General features: G+C 43.2%; 1 protein-coding gene across 1 annotated transcript in view; it reads right to left on the bottom strand.

Annotated features, from left to right (window-relative positions):
- The window catches only part of MAP3K7CL (MAP3K7 C-terminal like), a 61,073-nt gene extending 43,595 nt beyond the window's left edge, over positions 1 to 17,478 (bottom strand). Inside the window, exon 1 of the mRNA XM_066621016.1 lies at positions 17,219 to 17,478. The gene's annotated coding sequence lies outside the window, so the exon portion shown is untranslated. The remainder of the gene's footprint in view (positions 1 to 17,218) is intronic.
- Between the last annotated feature and the right edge of the window lie 168 nt (positions 17,479 to 17,646).

Genomic DNA, 17,646 nt, shown 5'->3' with positions numbered 1-17,646 from the left:
GCAAGAGGAGAGTAAGTATGCCTCTTTATCCCAGCACAGTGTCTTTCCTGGGGCCGTTTGCGTGTTCCTTCTGCATGTGTTTAAATTGTGAGCCCTTTCGAGACAGAGGACCATTCATTTATTTGATTTTCTCTGTGAACTGGTCTGCAAACTTTTTTGTTGAAAAGTGGTAATTGTGTAATAAAATAAAAATAGCATTGATCCTATCTCTTGCTGTACTGGCCTTTATATTTCAGAAGAAGTTGCCTTGTCCCCATATTGTATTGTTATAAAAATCATTTCTGCTTTGAAATAGTCACAACAAGAACATCAGAATGGAGAGCGGGGTGGGGGGAGTTAGCCAGTTATAAATATGTCTACAAGGTCCAGTATTTTCATGAAACCATTGATTAGGCAGCTTCGATCATTTTCAATGAATTTATCCCGAGGCAAAACTTTCATATATTTTCCTGTTTCAGCTGACATAGCCAGAGAACAGCTGAACAAATCATACCGATCATGGTGTGTAACATTTTCTTCACTAAGCCATATGTTAGACACTTAAGGCATATGGTCCATGTTTCATGGTTTCACAGTTGGCCGAGATGCCAATTTATGCACCATCATCATTATCTTACATTCTCACAGACAAATGTGCCCGCCCGGTGCAGAAATGGCTCAAGTTCTTTTGACAGAGAGATGGGCTCACTTGATCCTCTCTAACAGAGTAACTCTTCATACCACTTGGTGAGTGTAAGAGTTCTGTCTATGCCTGGAAGATATCCAGATATTGCTGCCAACTTCAAGTCTTCTCACTTGTCTGTAAGTATTATACCTTACTTTTCATAGTCATTCATACCCCCATGTTACAACTAAGTGTGGCAGTGAAGGCAGGACACACAAAGTCTTTTTTCCAAGATAGCTATCCTACCGTCCTATCATGATATGCTGCTGTTCCAGTTGCATTTGGCTTATATAAACCATACTTCACCATATGAAATGTTTAAGGTTCCGGTGGCCAAATGTCCATTGGAAAGAGCCTCACAATTGAAAAAGCAAGACTAAATACTTGTGGAGACCATTAACATAAACCTTCCCCTCCACTGCAGGGAACGAGGCACTGACTACTATAATAATGTTTCACGTGGATATGAATAACCCATAGCCCTGTGGTTTTCAAACTCTCCGGGAGTTTGAAAACTGCAGTGGGTCTTTGCAGGGGAGGGGAGGGAGGCAGCTGGGGAGGGGAAAGGCAGCGATGCAATCCCCAGGATCGTGTTGCTAAGGGGGGACTAGGATGCATTCACCAGTCCCTGCAGCTGCATCCTTGGGGTGCGGGGAGCCCTGCGTGAGCATCTGCAGGGCTCCCCAGCCTTCCGAAAGAGAAAGTGAAGTAATTGCTGGCTCCAACCTGCCTCCTCCCTGCCCCCGCCCCTTAAGGGGGCAGAGGCAAGGGCCTTTAGGCTGGGGCGTCGCAATGCCCCAGTTTGAAAACCACTGCCACAGCCCTTTAAGATCCTGGTTATCCTGGCCTGTGCCGTCTGGGACCAGGACTGCAGGGTTCTGCCTCCACCATCCGGGGGGGGGGGGGGCTCTGAAGCTCACAGCTTCTGAGAGACATGCACCGCCTTCCCAGCCCTCTGAATGCCTTCTGACATCTCTGGAAGGCTGAAAATTGCTACAATTTTCAGCCTTCCTGAGGCCTCAGAAGGCTTTGGGAAGATTAGGGAGGCAGCCCATTGCCTCCCCAGCTCTCCAAAGGCCCCTAGACAGGGTTGGGGGGTGGTGGCAGTGCGGAAGTGCGGAAGGTGGCACTGCTCCCTGAGGCGTGGCGCCCTGGGGCATTTGTTCCCCTAGGCAAGTCACTTCTTTAAGATTTCCATTCCTCAGAGAAGGGATGGAGCCTAGGACAGATAGTCAGGTAGATATTACTGTTTATGATGAACATGCAGGCACATATTCACACAGACCTTGTCCCCGTATAAATGAGCAGAAGTTGTAGCACCAACGGAATGCCAACAGCATTCATGTGACTTGGTCTGTTTGACATGCAGGATATACAGAGTAGGGCATGAAGATGGAGATATTCTAGAGACAAATGGCCATAGCACAGTTCTGGCTACTTGGTGATGGCTAAGGCCACAGGAAGATGTATGTCAGCCAGCAAAATCAGTGACTTCTCTAATATTTCTCTAATGTACTACTATTCCAGTTGTAACTGGCAGAGCACGAAATATTGAGACGAAAGGAGAGAAAGAGCTTGGTCAGTGTGTGACCATATTGAAAAGTCATTCTTGAGGCTGGAAAAAGTACGCAAATGAAAGCGGCTGCACTTTCTGGACTGGCTCCCCCCCCCCCCAAGTCCCTCTATGTTTACGTATGAGGCCAAAAATGAACCCTGGCTAGCAGCCAAGAAGGAGAACTGCAAACCTTGCATAGTCACTGCTGACTCTTTTCTCAAAGAAGGATGTCACTTTCCATTTCTGCTGATTGAAAATTAAATGGTACCTTGAAACTTTTACAAGCAATCAATTTCATTTTATTATGCCTGCCAGTTTTCATTTAACCTAATCCCCATGCTTTTGATTCAGGCACAATGATTGCTTGGCTTTAATCACTGCAAGCATTAGAAAGCCTGGCTTCCATGGTATTTAGGTTGAGTAACCCAGCAACTCTTATAGATTTGTTTTTGCTACTCCAACAAAGGTTTAGGTCAGTGATTTTTAAACTGTGTTCTGGGGAAATTTGGAGACCTTTAGAAATCAGGACTGCATTCTTTTTTTAGTTACTAATGCTTGAAATACTAGATAGCTGTTTTGGGGTGTTTTTTTTTACTTGTAGCACACTAGGAGCGGTTTGGTTTTTTGGTTCTAGCTTGCTAGCCATGTTAGAATTTTGAAAAATGAGCCTGGAGCTAGAAAAGATGTCCACCTCCATTTGTAGCAATGTAATCTTATGGCTCTGCTCCAAGGAAACAACTAGTTGCAATAATCTTTTATGGCAAGTAGGGGAGATAGTGGAGGAGGGGTTTTTGAACTTAGATACAAGGAGCCTTCCGTTCTCAAGACTGTAAAAGCAGTACACAGAGGTGAATAACATTCAGGTAACTTTAATGACTAAAAGGCAATTAAACGTTGCAAAAACACCCTGAGGTATATTCCACACTATTTCACTTTCGTTTTTTAATGAGTTGTGCAGTGCTAGAATCATGCTAGAAACCTCCCCATATTTTCTAACTAAAAAAAGAACGCAGCCCAGGAGTTGCTCAATGAGAAGATCAGTAATGGTGTCTCTAGAGAGGCTTCCCAGTTTGCCCATCATTTCATCTTCCTGAACTATGTAACGGAAGCAGATTAACTGATGTACTCAAAAAGTTCTGCAGTGTACTGGGCTTCTGCCACAGACTTGTAGATCTTCCTCTGGCTTGCACTGTTAATGATTGTGTGTGTACATTTTGGAAGTTTCTTTTGCTCAACATCTCTAGACATCAGAAAGACAAAGCCCAAGATGAATCTTCCTTAGGAATTATCCCATGAACCAGACACATTTTCAGATCTAGAATGCAATCAAATCACCACCACAAAGCACTGTATCACAACTTATAGTGAACGCATCCAGTTGTAATTTTTCAACAGATTAATATGTCTTTTGAGTAAGGGTCTATGTTTTATCCGACAGATATCATACTTTTCAAACTTGAGTTGATCTAATTACATTTCATTTGAATCACGTGACTTTTGTGAAGACATGAATGGTATCCAACCCAAACTATTTTCATACCCTCTGTGATTCAATACAATGCTAGCACTGCAGTTTTGAAAAAATTAATTCTGAAGGATCTAGGTAGGTTGGATGCCAGACCCATTGGCACAATTTATTTATTTATTTTTATTTATTTATTTATACAGATATTTATATACCACCTTTCTTTGGTCATCAGATTTCTCCTCAGACTTTTAATCAAAGGCGGATTCTAGACAATTTGTGCAGAGCGGAGCCACTCTGCACATGCACCAGTGCTCTAGGGTTCCCTATCACTCCATAAGTGCACTAGCAGGGCTCCCTGAGACTCTGTTTAGGAGTTTAAAGGGCTCCAGAGACTGAAAAGTTTGAAAACCACTGAGAGTACAAACAGTGTAAAATAAGAAATGTATAATATTCTATTGTTCCCCAAACTTTGCAACATTTTGTTAAAATGTTTATCAATGCCCATAAAATTTGCCAAAACATGTGTGCAGATCAGCTGGGGATTTCCATTTGTACAGTAACAGACTTTGGCTGGTAAAAAGAGGATAACTGCCAACAGCCAAGTCTGTGACCTTTGGATGGTCCTCTCTCAAGGCCAATCACCCTGCAGAATATAAATGGTGTAGCTAAATAAAGATCAAGGTCAGTTCAAAGTCATGACCAGCAATCAGTCCCACATAAATACTTAAGATACACTCCAAGTTGGTGGGAACACATGCTTTTACTGTTATTTTGGTGCACTTAAAGAACATACCTTAATACAGCATTTGAATAAGATATTGTGAATCTAAGGGTGCAATCCTAACCCCTTATGTCAGTGCTTTCCAGCACTGGCATAGCGGTGCCAATGAGACATGTACTGCATCCTGCAGTTGGGTGGCACTCAGGGAGGCCTCCTCAAAGTAAGAGAATGTTTGTTCCCTTACCTCGGAGCTGCATTGCCCTTGTGTCAGTGCTGGAAAGCACTGACATAAGGGGTTAGGATTGCGCCCTAACTCTGCCCTGCACATTCAACCTATGCATCATAGATTCTGGCATGTGCTTCCGAAGCAACCCTTAGGTTCAGGTGACATCCCCAATATTAGTTTCAAATATTTTGATTTGAAATATGTGTTTCAAATAACCTTGATTACAGGCACCAAAACAAACTACAGAATATCGGCTGAATTATTTACTTTCTTTGTCTTGAGATATTTGGTAACTCTAACTTCTCAAATAAAATTAGCATTTAATCAGTTATCAAAATGGCATACATTCCCCTGCCCCGCTCAAACTTCCACAATATTGCCATTAATCTACATTCATTGGTTGACATTGAGTGATTGGGGGGGGGGGGCAGTGCTCTATATGCATTATTTTCTGGTCATTTGTACCCAGCCTCTACAGATGACAGCCTGCTTTGTTATTTGCTTCTTTTTCTTGGTCATGTTGCTTCCTCTTGCTTATGTTTCAGACAGTGGCGTACCGAGGGGGAGTTCAGGGAGTCAAGTGACCCTGGGTAGCACATCTGGGGGTGTGTGTGTCAGTACACCCAGTCATTCTGTTCCATCCCAACTGGTCGTGCTGGCTGCTTCCCATCCAGAGGTTTTCTGAGAGCTGGAGAGGACGTGCGTGTTTTCCCCAACCTTGTAAGGCCTTCAGAGGGCCTAAAAATGTCACTTCTTGTTTCTCAGGGAAACTGGAAGTGACGTGTTTAGGCCCTCCAAAGGCCTTACAAGGCCTTCTGAGGGTTGGGGAGGCTACACATGGCTCTCCAAAGGCCTCCAGGCAGGAGGCAGCTGATGCAACTGGTGGGGGGAGCAGCTACCTGGCCGGGGGCAGCAATTTGCAGTTGTGGCCCTGGGTGGCACCAAGATGAGGAACGCCACTGATTCCAGGGGTGGCTAAATGAGTTGTATGCGGCTCTTTAACACAGCTCCCGAACTACATGTGGCTCTTTGACAAATAATGTGTGGCTCTCAGAAATGTTGGCCAAGCTCCTTTTTGCATCACAATTAGTATTAAAAGTACATAAGATATTTTCAAGCTTTATAATTATTTATCATGTATATAATGAGTCTATTGGATAAAAACATAAGTTTTATGTTCATGGTTGTTGCAAGGTGTTGCAAGATTCAAAAGCAAGACTCAGTAGTCAAGCGCGATTGTCTGCAAGCTTTTATTTCGTTGTCAGCGACTGGCGTCTCAAGGGACTCCTGTCCAAAGCATTGAGAGCATGTGTCAATCTTAACCAGACCCTTTATAACATTTTGGGTCCTTTGTTTGAAGATTTTGAACTTCCCATTGGCTGAAGTTTGACATCATAGATGGGGCTAACTCTTCATAGGCTGTAGATAGCCTTAGAGACATTTGATTGGTGAGCTTCAAGTTACAGGTTCCAAATAAGGCAAAATTATACATTTAAACATATGGAATACAAAGTTTTCAAGAACCAGCAGAGTGCACTGTAACCTTATTTTATTCAGAACTGGCCTTTTTGTCAAGTCTTTAGACCTATTTCTTGGCATACATCTCTTTTCCTGTTTAGGATGGCCTTGTTTTGAGCCACCGGTCTTATCTCTTCTCCTGTTCTCAGCAAAACACTGTGGGGCTTTCTGCCAACCTTTGTTAAGCAAGGTCCTTTGAACTTGCTTTTACTGTATGCCTTAATTCTATTTGTGACCTGTTACTTTGAGTACATTTAAGGGATCTATAGTGATATACATTTCATATATTTTAACATAAACAAGCCAAACTCTCACTGTATATAGGATTTCTTATAGGACATAAACAAGCCAAACTCTCACTGTATATAGGATTTCTTATAAGACATAAACAAGCCAAACTCTCACTGTATATAGGATTTCTTATAGGACTCAGGGCCCAACTATGTTGCATATTTTTAGCCAGCCTACACTACACTCTCTACACTACACTGTACTATACTACACTGCACTACTCTCTACACTTCTATCTGCTGGAGAGAAGGTGGAGTACCTCAAGACATGAGGGATGCAAACATCATCACGCTGTACAAGAACAAAGGCGACAGGGGTGACTGCAACAACTACCGCGGCATCTCTCTCCTTAGCGTTGTAGGAAAGCTGTTTGCCCGAGTTGCACTAAAGAGGCTCCAGGTACTTGCAGAAAGCGTTTATCCAGAATCACAGTGCGGATTCCGAGCCAACAGGTCCACCACTGATATGGTATTCTCCCTTAGACAACTGCAGGAGAAATGCAGGGAACAACGACAGCCACTCTTTATAGCCTTCATAGATCTCACGAAGGCTTTCGACCTGGTCAGCAGGGACGGCCTCTTCAAGATTCTCCCCAAGATCGGATGTCCACCCAGGCTCCTCAGCATCATCAGATCTTTCCACATGAAGGGCACTGTTATCTTCGATGGCTCCACATCAGACCCCTTTGACATCCAAGGAGGAGTGAAGCAGGGCTGTGTTCTTGCGCTAACCTTGTTTGGGATTTTCTTCGCTGTCCTGCTGAGGCAGGCCTTTGGAACTGCAACAGAAGGCATCTATCTCCGGACCAGATCAGATGGAAAGCTCTTCAGTCCCTCCAGACTGAGAGCAAAGTCCAAAGTCCAGCAGAAATGTCTGCGTGACTTCCTCTTTGCCGACGATGCAGCTATCACTACCCACTCTGCCAAAGATCTCCAGCAGCTCATGGATCGTTTTAGCAAGGCCTGCCAAGATTTTGGACTGACGATCAGCCTTAAGAAATCACAGGTCATGGTTCAGGATGTGGACTCACCTCCCTGCATTACAATCTCTGTGCATGAACTGGAGGTTGTCCATGACTTTGTGTACCTTGGCTCAATGATCTCCAACACTCTTTCTCTCAATACCGAGCTAAACAAACGCATCAGTAAAGCAGCTACCACGTTTTCCAGACTCACAAAGAGAGTCTGGTCCAACAAGAAGCTGACGGAACATACCAAGATCCAGGTCTACAGAGCTTGCGTCCTGAGTACACTTCTGTACTGCAGCGAGTCATGGACTCTTCGCTCACAACAGGAGAGGAAACTGAACGCTTTCCACATGCGCTGCCTCCGATGCATCCTCGGCATCACCTGGCAGGACAAAGTTCCAAACAACACAGTCCTGGAACGAGCTGGAATCCCTAGCATGTATGCACTGCTGAAACAGAGATGCCTGCATTGGCTCGGTCATGTTGTGAGAATGGATAATGGCTGGATCCCAAAGGATCTCCTCTATGGAGAACTCGTGCAAGGAAAGCGCCCTACAGGTAGACCACAGCTGCAATACAAGGACATCTGCAAGAGGGATCTGAAGGCCTTAGGAATGGACCTCAACAGGTGGGAAACCCTGGCCTCTGAGCGGCCCACTTGGAGACGGGCTGTGCAGCATGGCCTCTCCCAGTTTGAAGAGACATTTGGCCAACAGTCTGAGGCAAAGAGGCAAAGAAGGACGGCCCATAGCCAGGGAGACAGACCAGGGACAGACTGCACTTGCTCCCAGTGTGGAAGGGATTGTCACTCCCAAATCGGCCTTTTCAGCTACTCTAGATGCTGTTCCAGAACCACCATTCGGAGTGTGATACCATAGTCTTTCGAGACTGAAGGTTGCCAGCTACTACACTACTCCTGGCAGTCTTGTATGAGAGGGAGAGTTCCAGAGAAGGGGCTTGATAGCAAGTAAAGGGTGTTGATAAAGGTTACTCAATCATTTTCAGCAAAGCATAGAAATGTCCTTTCCTAACTGTGACTCTTGCCATTTCCAGAACAAAGGTCTCCTGACTAATCTTCTCAAAGTCACCTCTTCTGCGTGTGTTGATAAAGTGTCCTGGATCTCCCTAATCTGAAGGTCAATTTTGGTGAAAGCAATAATGTTAAGACCAGAAATCCAGTGGAAAGAGGCATGGTGGAAGACCCTCTGAGATTGTAATTTGAGGAGGTTTTATGATTCAGAAAGAAGAGTGGACATAGGCCTATAGCAATCCTATTGGTCTATGAGGCACTGACTTTAATCCAGTGTTTCTCAATGTTTGTCCCCGCCGTACCACTTTGTGTGATCTGCCCATTGGAAGTACCAACAGAAGTAACTGGTGGTGATGATGACGACGCAGGGTGTGGAGGATCCTGTGAGTACCACTGGCCACCACCTCAAGTGCCACAGGTGGTATGAGTACCACTGATTGAGAAATGCTGTGTTAATCTTTTCTTTCACTCCTTGCTCTCTTCCCCCCATGTTAATGGAAGCCATCAGGTGGACTGATGTCACAATGAACACTTGCACCACCCTGTGGCTCAGTGGCAGAACTGCAATACTGATTTGGAGGGCACTGAATGGCTGATAGTCCTCAGAGGAGTGAGACATGGATTTCATTGAAGGCCTCTTTATCTTTTCCCCCAATCATTTGAGGACTGACTTGAAATACTGCACCCAGGAGCAGCCTTCTGCCCTATGAGTGGGTGCATTAGCTGCTTGGCTGACAATCCCTTCCCTTCCTGCATAAGCTAAGGCTCCTCCCGCTGTCCTGCCTGAAGCTTTGAGTCAACAGTCGACTTGGACAGCATGGACTTGGACTGGCCCAATGACAACAAGCATTGTTTGTTCCCTCCTGGGGAAAGTCAAATAACAAAATGGGGAGGTGATGAGCTACTGGGTTGAGCTTGCAGGGAGAAAAAAACAGCACACTTCAAAGTTCCAGTCCTTTTGTGCAATTATTTTCTCTTTGGGGGCATTTTTCCTCTTTTGGTACTAATGGTGATATTACTGGCATTACCTTATTGAAAACATGATATTGGAATCACACAATGCATCCGGCAGCCTAACACTTTCCTCTTCCCCAATGCTTGGGTCCTGAGTCTATGATAGGGGTGGCCAGGACTGCACAATAAGAACATGAAAACAGATCAGGATACCGCAGTGATCAAGAATGGCACAAGAATGCCATACATCAAGAATGATGTAATCCTTACAGCACAATCCTATGGATGCCTGCTTAAAAGTATCATTGAGGTTAGCGGGATTTATTCCCAGGTTAAGTGTGTATAGGATCACAGTTTAAATGGTGCAGGATGCTCCTGAATTAGCGAATCCATTGAGATTTGTTAGCCCCTGGGGGCTGCAGATAAGAACAGCCCCTTTGGCTGTACAAGTACAGTTTGGCTGTACTTGTCATAAGAGGCGACTAAACAGCCACCGGGTAGATGGGACCCGTTAGCCTGGGAAGGCAGCTCATCTGAGAGAAAGAAAACTCTGATCCTAAACCTCCACTGCCTTGTGGCTACATCCAGTTATGAAAAAGGCTTCAGGAGTCTACCTCGAGCAAAATCCGGAGCCGGAGTCCCTGAGGCAGTTCATGGCTGAACAGTCACGTTGTGGCAACTCCTGTGATGCCGCTGGAACCAACCATATTGGCCTCTGCCTTTCCATTGGACCATTTCAGCGATGTGGGGGATTTGCTGCATGGGAAACAGTCTATCCTCCATATCTACTTTACCCAGGCTTTGCGCACTGGAGAGTACACTCTGTTCCAGAACCACCATTCAGAGCACGATACCGCAGTCTTCCAAGACTGAAGGATGCCAACAAAAGATATGGTAGCAAAGACTTTGGAGAAGAAATGTGTTTTGGCTAACAGGGAGAGTTGGAAGCACCAGATTCCAGGCTGCATCTTAGGCAAAGAGAATGGGACTGATTGCTATGGCGCTTATAGAGTGATCGACTCACATCTGTTTGATCACAAATGCTGTTTTGAATTGCTCCTCAGGACAGTTATGTGAACAGGAAAGCAGATCTGCATTTCAAACAACTGCAAGTGGCATTCCTTGTGTCTCCTCTTAGGACAATCACTCTTAAAACAGGCTTGATTATTAAAGTGCGCATGATATTCTTACAATTTGAGGAATGAATGCCATAATGTCTGGACTGAGGAACCGCCTGGTTATGGAATTCATTCTTTGCATAAGGCATCACTGAGTCGCTTATTACAGAGAAAACAAACACATTATTTCAGGAAGCCATGAAGCAGTGAAAGGCAGGTTAATTGGACTAATCCTATTGCTCTGGATGCTCTTTGAATACAAATATCTGACAGCAATAGCGTATTGGTTTGAATGATTAGATGGATAATAAACATCAACAAGTGTTTTCAGAGATTGTGCACTGTGAGACAAATCCTGATCAAATGGTTCAAAAGCTGACAGCCTGATCCAGAGTTGCCACATTAGCATATCTCCCCATAATTTTAAAAATTATCAGCAAGAGTTTCCCTTCCAATACCATATCTACATTCTACCAAGCAGAGTATGTGTTCGCCACTGCTCATATACCCATATCCTTTCCACTGCAAGGAAAAAAGATTGTGCATATCTATGTGTTTTATGATGTGTAACAATGGCCAGAGAAGAAAGGGTTAAGGTGTTCTCCTCCATCCCCAGTTCCTTTGCTGGAGTTCACAAGGTCTAAGGCTGCTTTTAGTGTAGAAAATGACAAAGGAAACTTACGGACATACATAACATACAGACTTGCAGTTGTATGTCACATCAGTGCCTAGTTTGGACCTTACTATAAGGCAGTTTCATAGTTCTGTAAAATTCCTGCACACATTGGGCCAGATGGTGGAGTACCTTTATCAATGAAAGACAACAAGCTTCTTTGCCCTTGGCAAAGAGAGCCCCCCCCACCCGTGCTACCCACTATGCTATTCTCTGGAACAACTATGCGTTGGATAAATGTTTGCTCTAAATAGAAATGTCAAGACTGCTTCATATGGATTTCATCAGATACCCTTTAAACTTTCGTATTTAAATTAATGCTACTGTTGTAGCATTAATCACAATCATTAAGAAACATTAAATTAAATAACAATCATTAAGAAACATTGAATTAAAATGTTACACAATATAAAAGCATAATCAACTGATACCTTTTTCAGAAAACTTTAAATAAAGCTGTACATTGAGGCGTTGTACTGTTTAGTTTCATGGCCGTGCATGCCTGAGTTCCAACAGAATCCATCAGACTTCCGAGTGAGTCCCATTGAACCACAGTGGAAATTACTTCTGAGAAAAGATTCATAGAATTGCACTGCTAAGTACAGTATATACCATGAGGGGCAGAATTGCAAATTCTTTATTTTTCCTTTTCTTATTGAATGATCTTTCTGAGTAAACCTATTTAATTACATGGGCAGCACAGCATAAAACACATTATGTTTTGAGTGTTTATGTGCTAATGCTGAATGTGACTGCATGGGGAAAAGAATAAATGGATTCTTAAAATATACATTTTAAATAACTACCCGCTGTTTCTTGAAGAGTTCATTTCTGACTGGTGAGCGAGTGAATATTTAGAAGACAGAATGATTGTACAATGTTCCTGTTGCTTCAATCAATAAACACGTCATTACATACTGTACAATTACAATACTAACCACTCACAAAATTACCATTACTTACCTACAAAAAGATTCATAATAAACTGCCACAATCAACACACCTCCCATTTTTCTCAACTTAAAATCCTGCATTTTGTTATCATAACATCAATACCAGCGTTTTTGAGCTGCTTTGGAATCTCATAAAATAAACATCTGCACGCATGTTAATTTTCTTTACTTCCTCATTTTTCTTCCCTAATGTACTTATGAATATGTATATACATGTGCATATAATAAGGCAGTTATGAACCTAAAGGATGATCAGGACTTTTCCAGATGATCACTTTTGGTTCATGCACTAAGTTCAACTTTGCAGGTTTCCTAAGGCCCTGGATTCAAAGGCAAAGAGTACAAGACAGTGTACACACATAATAGTGGGGAAGGAAGTGTTGGTATGGGAGAATTACTTTGCTGCAGAGGCAATGGCATATACACCCTGGTGCACCTTCTCCTTTTTAAAAGACTGAATGATGTGTGCTCTGCTTGTGAGGGAAATGCTCAGCTTGCAAAAGGGACCTTGAATGGGAACTGAATCTGCCCAGTAAGAAGGCAATGTGGAGAAGCCCATTGTGAGGTTCAGTTTGCAATGAAACCAGTTACAGTATGAGCACTTGCTGCGGGGAAAGAATTGACAAGGACCTTCTTCACCATCCCTTGACATAAGTCAGCTCCCATGTGAGTCCTTTGTAGGCTGAGCCCTGGTGTAACAATATTGAGTATGAGAGCAGGCATCACAATATTCAGGCAATCACATTTCCAACAAGAAATCAAATTGCAATATCCCCATTGGCGGGGGGAAAATGGCAATTTTCCCAACAGCTTTTCCTTTAAAGAAGACAACTGGATGTTGTGCACAAACTGGACAATTGCTCATTTGTAAGCTATTGTTTAGAAAGGCCCTCAAATATTTTGAAGTCCCCTTTTATCCTACACGTTGCTTAGTGTTCTAACTGCTACAATAGGAAGCATGTAACTTGACAAGTGCTTTTCGATCATTTGTTCATTCTATCTGGGGACTGCACAGAACATTATTTATTCTGTGTATTTCTATACTGTCCTCTTAAAAACTTTACACAGTGAGATTTACAAGTTAAAAACAAAAGAATCTCTAAAATTAAAAACAAATAAGTCAGACAATAAAACAGTAGCATTAAAACAGTAATGCCACATTAAATCTGAAAAAGCAGACACAAAGAAGTTAAAATCAGTCAAAAGAATGTCTATAGGTTAAACAAAGCTGAAGAACTGAACATTGAGTGTAATGAAGGCCCAGGTTACACGTTCCACAATTCTGTGATTCTTTGCTTTTTTAAAAACCAAATAGCATGAGCAAGATGAATGCGGAAGGAATGCACAAAGAGGGAGATGCTGTCTATCCTTTTCCCTCTGGCCCTTTTCAAGTTCAGGACCACACTCCACCCCAAGCTCCTTTTTCACAGGAGCTCCTTTTTCCTTTTTCTTCTAGCCACTTTCAGCTAGGCTGCTATGGGTTAAAAACAAACCAAAAGAACTCAAACCCTTGTGGAATTACAGAACTCTGTATTACCTGAGCCTCAGTATTTTTACCCACCTGCTACACCACATCAGTTACAGAGTAACATTCAAAACATGACAAAAATGCCCCAAAGAATCAGAAATAAGGAGGCAGTTCAAAAGAAATCCACATTTACTACATTTTCTTGATTATCACTTCTGAGATATTTGGAGAGACTGAATAAAATCAATTATCTATTCAATTTCCATTCCTTTTTGTTCCAAAGGCTGAGGTTCCAGGCCGGGGGGGGGGGTAGCACTTTGCTCAGAACAAGCAAGTCTTGCTTAAAGCCTACAAAATCATAATTTCAAAATAAACTCCTGCAAAATCCAACAAAATTGAGACATTCTAATTTCCATTCTTAAGTAAACAGCATTATATGTCAACGAGGGAGGGAAAGAGATAAGAACATAAGAACATAAGAACAGCCCCACTGGATCAGGCCATAGGCCCATCTAGTCCAGCTTCCTGTATCTCACAGCGGCCCACCAAATGCCCCAGGGAGCACACCAGATAACAAGAGACCTCATCCTGGTGCCCTCCCCTACATCTGGCATTCTGACTTAACCCATTCCTAAAATCAGGAGGTTGCGCATACTCATCATGGCTTGTACCCCATAATGGATTTTTCCTCCAGAAACTCGTCCAATCCCCTTTTAAAGGCGTCTAGGCTAGACGCCAGCACCACATCCTGTGGCAAGGAGTTCCACAGACCGACCACGCGCTGAGTAAAGAAATATTTTCTTTTGTCTGTCCTAACCCGCCCAACACTCAATTTTAGTGGATGTCCCCTGGTTCTGGTAAAATAAAAGATAAAAACAAAGCCCTAACAATATAGAGCAGTGTTTCTCAAACTGTGGGTCAAGACCTACTAGGTTGGTTGCAAGTCAATTTCAGGTAGGTCCCCATTCATTTCAAGCTGTATTTTATTTTTAATATATTAGGCTTGATACTACCATGGTGTGTGGCTGCTTTGGAGAAATGTTACAGATCTGTACCTTGAATAGACTACAATGCATATTCTTTTAACAATGATATTCAATGGGGCTTATTCTTGGGTAACTGTGGATGGGATTGCCGCCTTTAGGATGTTTGGGGAATTTTTAAAAAACAGATCAGCAACTGCTTGGGAGGGATAGGAGGGTTATTTTAAATAAATTTTTAAAACTTATACTTTTTTAAGTATAAAAATTTACTTACTGTAAATTTTTGATTTACTTATGTAATTTGGTTTTGTCTTGGGGGGGTGTTAAAAATTTTCCTGCTTGATGATGTCACTTCCAGCCATGGCATCATTTCCAAGTTAAGGACATCACTTTTGGTGGGTATGACAGATTGTCATTCTAAAAAATGGCTCCTGGTGCTAAAAAATTTGAGAACTACTGCTCTAGGATATCTGCCAATTAGATACTCCTTAAATGCAACCTTGAGTATAACAAGTAAAATGTAACTCCTTCAATCAAATGTACACACTACCAATGTGGCTTGCAGTTTCGTAACTTGAACTGAAAAATCCACAAAGGGCTGAAAAGAGTTAAACAGTCCCTTCGGAACACTCATTTTTCTACCCAGGCATCGTTGGTTAAAAAAAATGAGGAAGAAAGAATTCTTTGGATTTAAAAAAAAGATTGCAGAACAATCATATGTAAAGTGTATTTTGAGTTTCATGCTACTTCCTCTAGCTATGCTGCATGATACCACACAAACATGATGAGTTAGAAAAGCAAATTAAGCAAAGACAAGTTTGCCCTCTTGTGGCTGATTTTGAATGGTCTCTTACTTTACTGGCAAAAAAAGCCATCAATTGTGAAATACAGACTGAAATTCTATCCATGCTTACCTGGGAATAAGTCCCATTGACTATAATAGGACTTACTTCTGAGTATGTATACATAAGAGTGGGCAGTACGCCATACAATTTCAATGCTAACTCAACCATTTTTGTCCTCATTATAAATACAAATTAAAAGTGTACCCCATTTTGTAGGTTAGGGTTGCTAGGACAGTTGTACCCCAAAACGTGTTATTTCTGAGGCAGGATCTCACCAAGGTTGTCAATACAAATCTGATTCAGGGCAGATTTTGGGAAATGGCAGCCCCAAAACTGCTTAAGATTTGCTATCCATCTCCGTATGAAAAAATTAGAGAAGTGGGGTCAATTTTGGCAAACATCTTTTATATTGGTGTTCTACTCTCAACTGACTTTGTACAGGTGCCAAGAAAACTGCTAGTTATCTGCAGAGCCTTGAACTGCATGAGCCAAAAATACATTAGCCTTATATTGGTTTGTGCTTAAATCACACGATTGTTATTAATACTTATATACTACTTCTCAGAGTAGTTCACAAAGTGGTTTATGTAATAAAACCTATAAAAATGCAAACATAACCTACATTGTTTGGAATGTTATATTTGCACCTTCTTCCTTGGCTTATCCTTCAATAATTTTATTTACTCGGGGATTTTAATCTTGCCTTTTGGAGAGCTCACAAACGCAACAAAACAATCTGTATTTCACTACCTCCAGAAAGAACTTCAGGGACAAGGTCAGTAAAACAGTTTTCACCTTGATAAGCCCTAAAGACCAGGGGTTCCCTCAGCACAGAAGCTGGTGTTTAAAGATGCAATCCAAGGAAGCAAAATGGGCTCCCCCAACTCCATAGCACCAACACTTGCTCAGGTTAGCATTAGCCCTGAACAAATGTCAGGACAAGGGGATATAGCCCATTAGACAGAGCAAGAAAAGAGACAAGTCTTGCAAAAATAAATTTATTTTTTAAAACACAAAAATTAAAAGAGGCAATGAGAAAGTGACAAAAACAGGAGTTTCCAATTAGATACAACAGCTCTTAAGAGAAGCAAACTTTAAACAATTGTGTGCTATATACATCTGACCCAAATCACTAAGACCAGTTTAGAGATACTAATTGGTTGCACTTCGTCTGCTCACCTCTGGGGGTCAGAACAATGACCAGCACTGTAAAGTACCTGTACAGATAACAGGTTTGTCAGAGCTGGAGCAGAAAATATACCCAGTTTAAAACTAGCAGGTTCCTTACATGGTCTTCCAAATGCTCCAGATCATACTGTTCTGACTGGCTGATCTAAAGATGGGAACTTAAGATCACTTTCTTGACCCCTCTGCCCATGGTCAGGTGGTTGAACTACTACATAAAAGGACAAGGGGCTGCTCAGTAGGATGCTGCTGGTTGTTTCCTGCCTGGCCCAGGCCAGACCCTTGACATTCCCACTACCCACCCTAGCCAAGTTATTATTGCTTATGCTCATGTTAGGGGGGCCAAGCTGGGAAAGACGAATAATGCTACCCAAGATGATCCAGGCAAACCAGCCCCTCGTTTATGCGGCACAGGAGAGCCTTTTCTTAGCAAGGTGAAGGTTCTTTGCTCAGCACAGCTGCAATGCCAATCTGTGTTCACTTACAGCCGATCCTTCCACACTTTCCTGGGAGGAAGCCCCACTGACTCTAACGGGGCTTGCTTCCGAGGGGCATGCATAGGCTTGGGTGTAAGCCTCATGGCTTTTGGCAGGTCTTACTTCTGAGTAAACATCAGGCTGCTGCATGAGACCAGAACTGGGGCGTCCACTCCAACTGAGCGTTGGGAGTTAGGACAGCCAAAATAGTCCTTGACCCAGCGTTTGAGTCTGCGGAACTCCCCGCCACAAGGTGTGGCGATGACCTCTGGCCTGGACGCCTTTCGAAGGGGACTGGACAGATCTGAGGAGGAAAGTGCCCCAGAGGCGTGAAGCCCTCGTGTCCGAGCAGGCTCCTGGAGTCAGAGGCGGGCCACCTCAGAAGGCCGGGGCAAGGGAGGGCGCAGGATGCGGTCTCTGGCCGTCTTGTGTGCCCCCTGAGGCGCCTGGAGGCCGTTGGGAGACGCAGGAGGCTAGCCTGGCCTGGCTCGGCCAGCGGGAGGCGGAGGGCGCGCCAACGCTTGCGGGCCCTCCAGCGCTTCGGGCTCTCG

Source organism: Tiliqua scincoides, chromosome 3, assembly GCF_035046505.1.
Source record: "Tiliqua scincoides isolate rTilSci1 chromosome 3, rTilSci1.hap2, whole genome shotgun sequence".
NCBI classification, from domain to species: Eukaryota; Metazoa; Chordata; class Lepidosauria; order Squamata; family Scincidae; genus Tiliqua; species Tiliqua scincoides.
The sequence above is the reverse complement of the archived record's forward strand: the minus strand, read 5'-3'. Positions and strand labels throughout refer to the sequence as shown.